Genomic DNA, 14,511 nt, shown 5'->3' on the forward strand with positions numbered 1-14,511 from the left:
CTTTTGGTTGGGATGAAATAACTTTTTTGTATAGAGGGGTTGGCCAATTTTCCTGACTGACCTTTTGAACCATGAACCAGAATCTTTATGTGTCTGGGAGCCTCGTCACTTTTCCCATGGAAGAAGAGAACCAAGGAGGTAGAGAGCTCTAGGAATAGCAGGACATGATAACAGCTTTATCACTGCATTACATGTACGTGAGTCATGTAACATTGGCTTGAGCAGTTTTGCTACTTTATGCCAGAGATTTGGACTACTTGACAGCTCCTTCTTTGGAACAACTTCACCGAGACACTTGGCTCAATTCACCCAGGTTAACCATATCTGCTTAGTGGAGAGCTACTTGTAAATAAGCTTTTATCAGAGAGCTGAGTGCCCCTACATCACAGAGGTAAAATTAATTAGTCCCGCAAAAGGAATAATCTGAATAATCTTTATGTAGCAGTAATTGTATAGGGCACTGGTGCAGGCTAAATTCAACAGCAGCTACATTCAACAGTGATCAAATCCATGGTTTTGAAAACCATAAATCTATATTTTCGAAACGGCAGATATGAATGTGGTTATTTTATCTTTTCCTATCTGAAGGCACAACTAACTGAGGAATAGTAATTCACCTCTGTTAAATATCAGACATTTTTTCTTAAAGAATAAATTTCCTTAATACTACATAGATCTCATATCCTCACATACCTATAAAATATTTGTTATAATTCTATTGTGCATGTGTAGCTGCAAGTGTATTTATGTTTTCTGAGTAGATTGATGCATCTTCCATGCAATGGGAAAGAGGATGTTCTAAGGCATAGGACACTATTTAGTGAAAGCATTATTTTCAGGTAGAATTTACATCTGGATCTCAGCAGCTGGAAACTGTAGATCATAATAATGGCTTTCTGATGATGATGTGTAATACCATAATTCTATTTTGTAGAATCTTGACATTGTTCTAATTTTAGTCAAAAATGTTTCCACTGTTTATGGGAGTCTAAAGTTCAGTTAGCTATTGAATTTCATTACCACATTTTGCAAATTGAGTTGTTGGTTATTTGAATTATAAATTGTTCAGGATATATAACTATTTACTATTATGAAATGGCCCATTTCTGACATCTCAGTTTATCAGGCAAACCAGTGAACTGATGGCCCCAGTCAATGCAGTAGGATGGCAAAACCCAGCTGTGAAGTATATAATCCTCTTATTAGTTATATAAGACAGGCTAGCAGGAAAATGACCAAATGAGGTCTTAAACTGTGCTGTTCTCCAGTCATTCAAAACCATCCTAGAATCTCAGTTATGATATTTCAAGCCTACCTTTGGGTGGAAAGGAATTACTGTAATTTTTGGCATCATTTATTAATCAGAAATAATATAATCCTTTCTGCTCCCTCTCGTTTTTCACTCAATTATGTATTTTTTATTTGCTGCCAGTTCTATTGATAACCAATTTTTAATAAATATTTTCAAACATATTGAAGCCTTAAAGATTTAGTTTATTTTCTTCTTCTGAACACTGTTTTCAGTGGAAAGAGGGGCTGAGAAAGCATTAGGAATACACCTACCAGCGGCTTTGTTTCTTCCTCAATTTTTTAAACTTTCTTCAAAGCCAGTAGCTCTATGGCAGTTACTGACTGTGTTCTTAGTTTAGTTCTCTCATAGAATGTTCTAAATCTGTGAAATATTTTAATTCACAGAAGGGTCATGCTGATTTAGTTGATAATGGGTTCTATTAATTCCACATGCTGTACCAATTAAAATCTGGGCATGCAAATTAAAATGTTTATTCGGGATGAATGGAAGATAGGGGAGGTTATAAGCCCCAAAATGCTTCTCTAAAGCGTGGCTCTAATTTGAACAGAGAGCTTCTAAGCATTATACTTTGGGTGTCTGTGTGTATTATGTCTCTATCAATCCTTATCAAATATACCCAGGTTACAATAAACAAGGTTTTTACTTCCTTCGCTGCCAGCCTTGACAAGCTGATTCAGCCTGTCAGACTAGGATCTTTCCATCACATATTACATGACCAGTAAGAAATTCTGCTGGCCAAGATCTGTCCTCAACTGCACTCCTGCAACCCTGTTACCTCCGTAGTGTGTCCTCAGTGACACCAGAGCAAATCCCTCTTGTGCAAGGTTGCTGTTCACCTGTGGGGGAGACAAGAGAAAGGGTGTAGAGGTCGCAAAGAGATCCTAGGAAACAACTTGTGCATTTTTCCCTTGCAAATCTGGTTGTTTAACTGTTTGTTTCTGTAAATCATGCATTTTTATTGAAAAAGATAAAAACATAGGCACTTCCTACTGTACATCATAACTGATTAACATTAGTGAACAATTTTGAAGAAGATTAACTGGAAGGGCCAGAATACAAGTTCATCCCTTGGTTTCTTTCCTCAAACAGTGTTCTTTCTATTTCTATTGTGTTAATAAATGACAAATTCCTTTTAGCAAAAATAAAAAAAAAAAAAAAAGAAGCATTTTAAGGTCAAATTTGCAGTATCAAGTGTGCTGGTTACTTTCTAGAATGCAATATACATTTCCCAAATAGTTTATTCTATATAAACAAATAAATTCTATAGTTACAGCTTTGTTTCCTATATTTTTAGTGCTTATTTAGCACATTCAACATGTTCATTTCTCCCTTTATATCCATGTAGAAATGGATATATTACTTATTTTTAGGTACCTATAAAATATTTAGAGTGAAAATGTTGAGACAAGCATCAGATTATGAACAGTACCCTTGCACTGTTTGTGAATTGCTTTGGATAGTTATTCTGTTAAGTAGCACTAGGCTACATCTGGAACTTTGCAGCTGTCTCCATATGATGTAACTTATGTCCTAACAGCTTTTAAATGGAGGATTAGGTGGCAAAAGATGTAGTTACCAGTATTCCTTCTGATATTGCTGAAACTTTAACACTGCACGAGCATTTTTCACAACTACCAATAGTCCAAATATAGAACATAAATGGTGATGAGAGCACATAGCAAGGCAAAACAACTGAACAATTTTATTTGAAAAACATTTGCAAATCATTTTGTTAGCAGCTGAAATAACTGTGATTATGAATCTAAAGTATGTGATTGACAGAGTCAAGAGAATTGCTTTGAGTTTCACAGAATGGTGGTGCATAATAGAATAAATGAAATGGATTTTAAATCATATAAATAAGCAGACTTATTTTTCAGGCTTTAAGAACCAGAAATTTGGTTTCTCAGAGTGATGTCATATTAAATTCTAGGTTAAGATCTGTATTTTAACAAATATGTATATGTAGCATCTAACCCTTTCTGGTAAAATGGCATTATGGAATTCATCACTCCTAAATCAAATTGCTGTCTTTGCTATATTCCAGTTTATGACCTGACTGAAATATTGCAGTGCCATCTTCATACTTTTAAAAGCAGGTGAGTTATGTCATAACTAGGGGAAGGGGTCGGGAAAGAGGAGAAAAAAGAATTGTTAGATGATCTTCAGCAAAGGAATAGTATTGGAAATACCTTGCTCAGGTAGCTTTTAATGTTTAAGGAGAAATATTAGTAGCTTTAAGAAAAATCTTGTAGTTGCATTTATTTTGAGAGATGCTTTTAGATATATTGCATTGTGAAAAAGTTAAACATTTATGTTTAACTTAGAAGACAAGCATAGACCTTGGTGAGAAGGCAGATTAGTGTAATTTCCTTTTCAAAGGGAATGTTGCTTCTATAAAATGTGTTTGTTCAGTAGAACTGCAGCTCTAGGGGAAGAAGGTATTTTTCTTGATCTAAATTAACTGTTCTTTTATACTATGGAAATTAAAGGGAAGATTGCTTTAAAGAAAATCTAATTAGAGATTCTCTGGGGTCATGAAATATTGGCAAATCCAACAGACATATAAAGTCTTCTACTGTTTACAGATAGGGTGTCATAAAAATACTAGCCTTCACTTGCGCTCAACTAGTGACATTTGTAAGTTTTGTCTTTAGTTGTTTGTGTGTCAAAAATGGCCCGATTTTTATCACAATATCTATGCTAATAAGTGTTACATGGCTTAAGTAAGCTATTGTCAGATCTGTGCATTCATAATTTATTGAAACTAGCACACTACATAGGTAAAGTGATAACATTGTGTTGTAACAAAAGGACTATATTACTAGGGCAAAAGGAAACTGGTAAAGTTCTTCAATGATATGTTCAAAGACTGACTGAATTTAGTACTTTCATTATTGTCCAAGCTGTAAAGGCACCCGTGTTTCCAGAAAAAAAATCATCCAAGGTATTTCAAGGAGAGATCAGAAGATATTTGTGTGTGACTTTCTACAAGGCACTGGTGAAATCTCACACATGATCCATCATGCAGTTCTGATCACTAAACTATAAGGAAGATGAATTCAAAATGCCGTATGTGCAGAGAAGATCTTCCAGAACAATTAGGAGCAGGAAGAGCTTATCTTCACATAGACAGAAAAAAAGGCAATCTGAAGGAGGCTAGTACTTTTACCCTCAAACTCAGCAGGAGGGTAAACAATGGGGAAGGAATGGACTTTGACAGAATATGCGGAAACAACAAATAGACATTAATTTGTCCTAAATAAACTTGGAAATTCAAAGTTTTGTCATTGCTAAGGTCTGAAATATCTTCTAGTGGATTGATAGACTGAACTCAAACTCTTTGTGAATGGAAAGATGTTAAGTAGTTCTTGAAAACAGCAGAGATAAGTGCATCAGAAGTCCTTTCAGTCAAACATCTTTACAATGTTTTTTGCCATCAATGTTTTCACCCTGAACAGTACTGCTATTGAATGTAAACATCAAACAAGGTTAAGACGTGCTGTCTATGCTTCTGTACAGTGATTCCTATTCATCTTCTAATATTCCTTCAGAGCTTAAGGGTTGCTTCTAGTTCCTTAATATCATTCTGGTGGTTGCACTTTGATAACCTTATGATAATCTTGGATTCCGAAGGTGTGTGTGAGAATGGAATAATAAATAAGAAGGTTTTTGTTGTTCAGATTTTAATTGATTTTTTTTTCTTATTTGTCTGTGTTCTACTTCTACTGTTTAATGGCTGTCTAGAAGGAGACTGAGTTAAATAAATGTCTTCGGATTCAGTAATATGTTCATATAAGAGCATTCAAGCCTAAAATTTATGTCTAAAATAATAAAACTTACTTAAAATATGATTGTATTTTAGTTCCAGAAAAGTAGTACATGTCTACTCCTCGAGTAATTCGTCTGGATCTGCATTATTGGGAATAACTGAAGTTACTTCCTTCAAGTTTATTTGGCACAGATTCATTTAAAGCGAATGAACTGTCTTGCATCTTTTGACTTTCAGCTGGAGGCAGTGTCCACTGTTTGTTGTACCTTGCATTTTCAAATAGTTTAACCTGCATAAAGAAGCATGTCCTGGCCTCAGCCAGCAGAAAATAGTTTGGAGAACAAAAATCCACACACCCTCCAGCTGAAAGAAAACCCAAAAGACCATCCCTTTATCTGTCTTTGTATTTGCATATAGTCACATTTACATGCCATGTTATAGTATTCAAGATACTAAAGGCATCTGTCCACTTTAACAGGGCTTTGAACAGTAATGTCTGGATTTGCAATACATCTTCCTTGCCTCCCCTTATTATCTGCAATTCAGAAATATAAACAGATTTTTCTTCTGCAATGTCAGGGCTTCTGAAAACCGTAAAGAATCATTATATTACTGTTGATTGCAGTTTTTCCTCCTGGCAGAGAGAAAGAATTTCATATTGATGATAGTCAACAGTATTCCACATTTTGCTGGAAAGATTTTTTTGGAAAGATTTCTCCTTTCTTTTGTTTTATGTAGACTATTAATAAAGGTAAAAATCCAGTGCTGTCATGGTCTTATTTATATATACTAACATAAAAAAATAGCCTTCTAACACTTGGAGCAAGGGTGCTGATCATTTTATGTAATAAAATTCCTGCCAGTTCAGGAATTTAGATACTAAAGAGTGAAAGGGGAATTACAAAAGAGCATAAGGATATGCTTTTTTTTTTTTTTTTTTTCTCCCTGTTCAGAAGCTTAGCGAGATAACTCTGATTAAACACTTTGAAGAAGAAAAATAGGTGTGTCTGGATGAAAAATAGCCATATGTTTGCCATGCATCACTTTAAAGGTCTTTTAAGTTGGGAATTGGTTTTTCCTCATATGCATATGCACAGTAGGCTGAAAGCTAGGTGCTCAGAGGCCTTACCATAGCTGACTTACACGGAAAACAGCAACAAAAACAATCAACAAACCTCAAAAGGACACATGTATTTTGGAAGAACAGTTGAAATATATGATTTGTTCTTGCAATTACTAGAGATGCTGCATAACAGCGAAATAGTAGTAACATCCAGTATCTTCCAAAGTAGGAAGAGCATTCAAGAATACAAACAACTTTTCTTTTTTTTTCCTGTTTCAGGATTAAGTACTCAACATTGTACTTAATGTGCAGTGGATGCTTACAATTTGATTTACCAACAGTCTCATCTTGCTTGGCACAGCTGTGAGGTGCAGGTTCTTACACTGAATGCCTCTCTGGCACCCTGTGATTTCTCTTCCAGTCTGCGATGCGAGTGTAGGAGGCTGCACTGGCCTTCAGGAGAAGCTGGGGGACTCAAGGCTTACCTGGTTCACCTGGCATTTGTAGCTTCTGCCTTTATCTCTTCACCATCTGTCACAAATACCGCTCCCCTGGCTTGTTTTTCCTGGCTGCTGATTCAAGGGAGGATTAGAAAGGAGTTTTGTCATCTGGACTCCGTGCAGCTCCCAGTGACCTCCTAAACTGAGCTTGCTAGAAGTGAGTAGAAGAAACCTAAATCCAGTAATTTATATAAAAGTATACCTTGGACTTAGACTTTCTTCTTTATTAAAAGAAAGGCATATTTAATTATGTAAGCAGAATGAAGCTTTTCTGCTGTGTTTTCAGGCTACTTCTTCAGGGGTTCCAGCAGACAGACCCGTGGTGTGAAATGCATCCTGGCAGTTTGCTGAAGCATGCTAGGGCTCGCGAGCCTGTCCTGCCTCCTCTCCCACTAAGAGCAGTTGTTGCATTACAGCCATGGCTGCTGTGTTGCATGTTATCTAAAGCTCCATATCAACAGTTGTAAATGCTAAGTAAAATACCTTTTATTTTCCCCATAGATTTCTCCACCCTAATTCAATTTTCTGTCAGCAGTGACGTGTGATTATCTTTCAGCTGTCTCAGAATCCAGAAAAAATTGAGTCATTATTTTAAGAGCTTCTATCATGACATGCAACTACTTCCTTATTCCCTACACATGTATAGTGAACTCCTAGTATATTTTCCAAACTCTTTCCTCCTTTGTTCCTTTCTCCAACTGTTGTCCTACACATAAATGACTTTTCTGTAATAGCCACTTTCCTCTGATACTGTAATAACATGACAATCAGTGCCTCAGACTAAAAGTGGTAAAGAGCTAAACACTCAGTTGCATAAGGCTCTTGAATCAGAATTAATAAAAAAAAAATAAGGGAGGAATTAAAAAATGCAGGGTGCTTAGTATAGAAGGAAACATCACTTAGAGGCAGCTGTAGAAACTAGAATTTGAAATCAGGTACAGTATCTATGGAAGAGTGTCACAATCAGTCAAGTAGCTGATTTAAAATTTTTTTAAATGTAAACAACAGAAAAATCCCCACCTTTTTTTTTCCCTGTTGTTGACATATCTAATAACTCCTTTTCTGTTGAGAAGGAGGATATTTTTAAAAATACTGATATTGCTTCATATTATTTTAATCTGCTCAGAATTTTATTAAGCTGTTTTTGAGAAAATGTCTGAAAAAATGTTTCTGCCCTGATTGTTAGGTCTGCTTCACATACATTTATGAGAGTAATATGACAAGAGCATGATACTGCTTTACCTCTCCTTTCACCCCTCCACATTCTTGTCCCTGTAAAGGACCTGGCCATCTCCACTCTAACCTGGTTCAGGTTTACTTGTCTGCCTAACTCCCTGCATTGGACATTTCTGCAACACACCAAGATTCAGTCCCTTCCTCTTCACATGGTCTGTTACCTTGCAGAGAATAGCACTAGCCAGGCCAGGTTCACCACAAAGAAGTTTCTATAGTCTTACAAGTGAAATAAAATCAGCACCTGGAGCTCATGTTCTGTGTGACGACTCCTTTAAACTGAAATTACTGTTCTTAACACAGTTAGTGCTTGGCGTTAGAATATTGCACATTGACTTGAGCTGTGTGTCTTAATGTCTACATTTTTTGAGTTATCCAGATGCAGCCTGTTGCAAATACAACTATCTCCCATGGTACAGTAAAGTGTATGTAAATAACAATACTCTTGAGGCCTTATTATATTAAAATAATTTATTAATGCTGTGTAGGAAGGGGAGGAAAGAAAAGTGGGAATCAAACAGTGTGTTGGTGTGGCACTGGAAAGATTTTAAATGGCAGTCATCAGATCCAGGTCTTGCAATGCATGGACACCATGCTATCTGAATGTAGCAGACAAGAACAAAAAATTTCAGATATGTACTCCTGAACAAGAAATTTCAGATATGTACTTCTGTGTTTTTTGAAAATAACAATCTTCTGGATCCTTCTTACATCATTTAGGGGACATGATTTCTGGCTGCAGCTATAGTGTCTCAGTGTTTCAGCAGAGATTGCTTGTGCTTGTGACAACCCCCTGTTGCTGTCGTTATTACGTGAGAAATTTTACCCTGTGCCAAAACTGATAATCTTTAGTGACCTGTCACAGACTAACATTAAGTGTTGAAATTGCATTTGGTGATTTAGATTGTCCTGGGTTTTTTTACGTTGTATAAGTGCATACGCATTATCCTTTAATGAGTCAGGTTATTTAAATTTCAGATCAGATTGGGGATGTAGTGAGTGTGATGGTTCTATATTCCTCTACCATCTGTCACTGAGGAGCTCCTTAAAGCTGCAGCCTCAGTTAGAACAACTTGGCCCTATAATCTCTCTGTCACTGTTTTTAAGCAAAGACTAGAGTCTGACTTCTCATCTACTGAGAACAATTTTTTGAATGAAACTTGCATAGTGATAGTGGACACACTAAGGCTATGTGGAATGTTCAAAGACTGTTATGTTGGTATTACAAATGTGGTGTGTTACTCAGTGGTTCAGACCAGGGAAGTTTCCTGCAGAAGCTCACATCATGTGGTAGTAATTTAATGCAAGTCCCTGGTGCTGAAGCGAGGTACTGGCTGGTCTTAAGTTGCACTCCCACAGGGAAGGGAGGCATCTGATCTTACTTTCTTCCTTTTGATACCCTTCAGCTGGATCAGACACCCCTAGCTGAAGCAGAGGAGTTGTTCAGTCATTTCAGCAGTGAAAGGGGACCGACCAAAACAGAAACTGCAAAGACAGTCTGAGATACATCAGCCTTAGAGTCTCCTTACAGAATTCCACTGACAGCCTGGAAAGAGTTGGGGATTATTTTCTGAGCAGTTTTCCCTGTGATGCTCTTGTTCTGAATATAGGGTACTTTATCAAAGCTGGCTGGTTTTGATTCAGGCTGTCCTTGGTCTCAGGAAACAGTCTGTTTGCAGACTGTCAGTCTTGCTCGGGTGGATTGTAGGGGACTACAGGTATCAGTTAGGAGAAAGAGAAAGGACAGGTTGGAGGCCTGCAACAAAACAGAAATGTTCTTAGGGAGCCCCTGATGGCACCAGAAGCAGCAAACCTGGGTGCTGACAGTGAACAACAGTGCTTGACAGAAAGGAAAAGGAATTGGTCTGACTGGTCTGCAGCTAGTTCTCCTCAACCTCCAAGAGTACAGCAAGACTTTCCCCCCCTCCCCCCCCCCCCCCCCCCCCGAAAACATCTATGATATTTCCCCTCTTCTGCATGCCCATGTTATCTGGTTAAGTAACACCACCCTTGCTCAGTGAGAGGCCCAATAGCTGATAAGGTGCAGGCCTCAGGAGACACAGTCTTGTACGTCTTGCAATCATCATTAACATTTTCTGCTCTCCCATTTTCTGTCCTTGTTTTGCTGATTAGGGATATCAATTAAACTCAGACACCAGAGTGAAAAGAGTAGGCGTATTTTACTCAAAATAATATAACAAAATAATACAGAAAGCATACAGTAAGAAAAGACAGAATTTTGCACTTAAATGAATAGGAAAATACTGTGTAATGCATCAAATCATTACTACCTGAGAAAGAGAATAGTGATCAAGAAAGATCCATCACCACTTTCACACTTTACCATCACCCAGCCCCGCAGTGGCTGGGCAGCCCCGGTTACAGCGAGGGTTTGCAGAGCCTGTCCCGGCAAGGGGGAAATCCTACGCGGGGCGTCCACCCGTAGCTGAGGCTGCCAAAGTCGCTGTGAGCAGGTCCAGCCTTATGTACTAAAAATCAGCTAGGCAGAATAACTAGCACCTTTGTTTTGAGTGGAACATCTGGTTTCACTCTCTTGTGAGACTCCTCCAGAGACTGGCCAGGGCTCAAGGGAGAAGCTAAGGGAGTTTCCCTCCTTATCTAATTTATTTATGTTCTTTTTTTAAAAGAAGGCCATACGTCTGTCCCAAGGCCAGACAGCTAGCTTCATGGCTTTGTTAACTTACCCCTACACAGAGAAGAAGAGAGATACATTCAGGATAGACATGTTTTCATTACGTCCATCACCAGTAATGAGTATATGATATCTAAGCTACATCTTTCACTAGTGAGCATACATATTTTGTTAGTGACTACATGCTAAGTTAGCAGCTTCAGCTTTGGACCTGTTGCTCAGGCTTCAATGCTTCCACCTTTTACATCAGAATAGGTGGTTTGTTATAACTTAGTATAACACCTATCAGCACAATGGTCATCAGTTATATAATATACAGGATTCATCTATGGGTCAACTCTGGCTTGGGCCTATTATCCAAGCCTTAGCACTTCAGTCATATAGTTGGTAAACTCTCCAAGAAAATCTTTTATGATCTTTTATGAGGGTCCTGGATGTTTGTTAGGGCCTTTGTAAAAGAAAATAAAAATGTAGTGATATCTCTGTAGTTTTATTTAATTTATCCAGCACTAACCTGGGTTGAAATATCTGAGAGAGGAAGGAGGAAAGCTCCATTCTATTTGCCTTTTTAAAAATAAAATATAATAATAAAAATAAATAATCCTTATAACTGATCTACAAAAGCTATTGGATTGATTTTAGTTTGTCTTTCAGTAAAAGCTGGCTGATGGGTAAATACATCTCTTATCAGTTTATTAGATGGTTTAAATGAGTTTTGGTATGATCTTTCAATGGCATTGAGCTGTCAGTGATGACAAATGCCAGTCAGCTACTGATACCTATAGGCTACTCTATGTATGAAAAACTCACATGCACAAATTAAACATATGATGTTTGTTAACAAGGAGACCTTTCCTACTGTTTTGGAGTACTCACATGAAGTACATCACTGATATGTGAAATCAGAATCAGAAGTAAAGTCATAACCTTCTTACATGCAAATTTATGACATGGACCAAATGGATGCTGCTTTCTATTCTCCAGTCTCACCCATGTCTCAATAATGTTAAAATAATTTTTTTCTTTACATTTCTAATTGGTTTCATGCTGCTGTGACTTGCTGAAATTCTGTCCTTATCATATAAGTGTTGCTAACATTTTCTTGTGAAACATGTTCTGAATTGTTAAAGCAATTTAATATGTGTCTGAATCTTTGACTTCTTTCATTCTTTGGAGCATTTTCTTCTCTTCAAAACGAATTTGCTAAATAATATTGACTTCCCATCAAAAAGATATTTTCTGCTGGACAAGTAGGACTTCAATGCAATAATATAGTTGTGATTTCAGTGCTGATATTGGAAAATAACATGTAAAATTACTTTTTTTCTCTTCTCTGTTCAGTTTCAAAACACAGTCTCTAACATATTGGTACTTTTCCATTAGTACACTTGGACTTCTTGAAATTACTAGATGAAAAATGTATGCTAGATTACAGGCTTGCACAATGAATGTGACATAAAGCATGTACGTCAGAATTTTTTTGAAGTGTCAGACTGTATAAACACTAAGAAAATTAAATCACTGAAAAAGGAGATTATTAGAATACTCTAAAGACAAGGCTTTCCTATTTCAAAGTACTATTTACCAGTGAGATTAAAACCCCCCTCCCATTATAGTTAGCATAATAGTGCCTTACCTAAACTTCTGTTAGTTCTCAGTTCTCTGAGTGTGGAATGTATTGTATAAGATTGTATATAGTTATTTCTAAAATCTTTGCCCTGTTGTAGTGCTCCAACATGACACACAACCCCTGCTGTGTTTTGGACAGGACCTTGAACAGCCTGGCTTGTGGAGAGGAAAGGGTGCCATTGCTATGTGCAGTGAAAGGACGACAGTGTGAATTCCTGGGAAAGATAATTACAGAACTGTAAAGGATATGGCAAAAATATACAACAGCATAGGAAGGAAACTCTAGGAATAGATTAAAACGTTAGAGGGGGAAGACAAAATATGTATATGCCTAGGGTATGATTCATAGGAAGTTGAGAAAGTAGAGATAGGTATTACTGAAAACCCACTTGCAGGTTTGGGGTGAATATTGCCTGCCAGCTCCCCTGAGCACCATAAAATTGTAGATTTTAAATGTCTTATAAAAGTGTCATTGGTTCCAGTTCTACCTGCTGTGGAGGGCATCTGCCTTCCTAACACAAAAGGCAGCCAACATCACTATAGAGTCAGATCACCTACCCTGTTGCAGTCCAAATACATTTAGGTCAATGTTATATAGGGGTTGTTTTTATAGTTTAAAGAACTTATAAGAAACAATATGGATGCTCTCGCAATTACTATGGAGGTATGTACCCAGATCATCCAGGTCTGCTCTAGATCCCTTGCCAAAGCAAAAACCTGGCAGTTTCCACTGCTTACAGAAAAACATGACAACTCTCCATGGCACAAAGCATTGCCTTCCTACCTGCCTGCAGCACTAACATGTTGTCTCTACCCAGAGCCAGCAAAATTTCTGAAGCTAGAAATAAAATACATTTCAAGAATGCAGATACTGTGTCACGTATATCATCAAAACATTTTTCAAACTTCTTTTTAAATCTTCCAGCACCTCTGGAGGAAGGTGCACTACCTGTTTTTAAAGTACCGGGGATGAAGTACAGGAAGAATGAAGTCAGTCCTACTGGAAGAAATTATTTTGCAGCCATAGCAGCCTCTTGTTTGTTCAGCCAGATCTCCCCTCAGCAGCTACCTCACATTCTCATTCCTGTTTAATTCTCTTAACTTTGTTGAACAGATAGAGCAATAGGAGAAAGCTGTGACCTCTGTTCCTCCTGTGTGCCACCAGCAGAACTCTTTATTGAGGTCACTTCCACCACAAGGCAGCTGTGGGAGCTGCACTACTGTCCTCAAGGAACTATCTGGGTGCCAGATTATCTCATGCAGAGCCATGATGATCAGCAAGGGCAAAGTCCAGCATGAGTTTGCAGAATTAACTGTTAGGAGTAGATACAAAAGGCCCCATTTTATTTTGTTTGTAAATTGAGCAAAACTAGTGAACAAAATATTGAGGGATGTATGCAGAAGATCACAGTGGTAAACTAATTCCCATTTTTCAGAGCAGATTTATGATAACAAGGTAAATCTTTCCATGATAACCAGGTACATGTTTATGTTCTCCAAGTGATAGAGGAGACAACAAGGAAAGGTGCTATGCTGGATCTTGTTCTCACAACAAGGAGGGGCTCGTGGGAAGTGTGGCTGCAGTGACCATGAAATGGTGGAGTTCAAATTCCTTTGGGCAGTGAGGAGGGCACACAGCAAGATCGTTACCCTGGACTCCAGGAGAGCAGAATTTGGCCTCTTTAGGGATCTGCTTGGTAGAGCAGCATGGGGTAAAGCCCTGGAGGGAAGAGCAGCCCAAGAAAGCTGGTTGATATTCAAGGATCACCTCCTCTAAGCTCTGGAGTGATGCATTCTGGCAAAAAGAAAGTCAGGTAAGAACATCAGAAGAGCTGCATGGGTGGACAAGGAGCTCCTGCAGAAACTCAGACATAAAAAGGGAGCCTACAGAGGGTGGAGGCAAGGACAGGTAGCCTGGGAGGAATACAGAGAAACTGTCCAAGCAGCCAGGGATCAGGTTAGGAAGGCCAAAGCCCGGATAGAATTAAATCTGTCCAGGGATGTCAAAGGCAACAAAAAAAATGCCTTTACAGGTATGTCAGTGGTAAAAGAAAACTAGGGAAGATGTAGGCCCTCTATGGAAAGAAACAGAAGACCTGGTCATCCAGGATACAGAGAAAGCTGAGGTACTCACTGTTTTTTTTTGTCTCAGTCTTCACCAGCAATTGCTCCAGACACACTGTCCAGGACACAGAAGACAAAGGTGGGAACTGAGAGAATGAAGAACCAGAAGAAGGGGGACTTCAAGAACATTTAAGGCATCTGAAGGTGCACAAGTCTGTGGACCTGATGAGATGTATTCAAGGGATGCATTTGAGAATGTTCCTGCTGACTGCAAAAAGGGGAAAT

This window comes from Athene noctua, chromosome Z, assembly GCF_965140245.1.
Source record: "Athene noctua chromosome Z, bAthNoc1.hap1.1, whole genome shotgun sequence".
Taxonomy (NCBI): domain Eukaryota; kingdom Metazoa; phylum Chordata; class Aves; order Strigiformes; family Strigidae; genus Athene; species Athene noctua.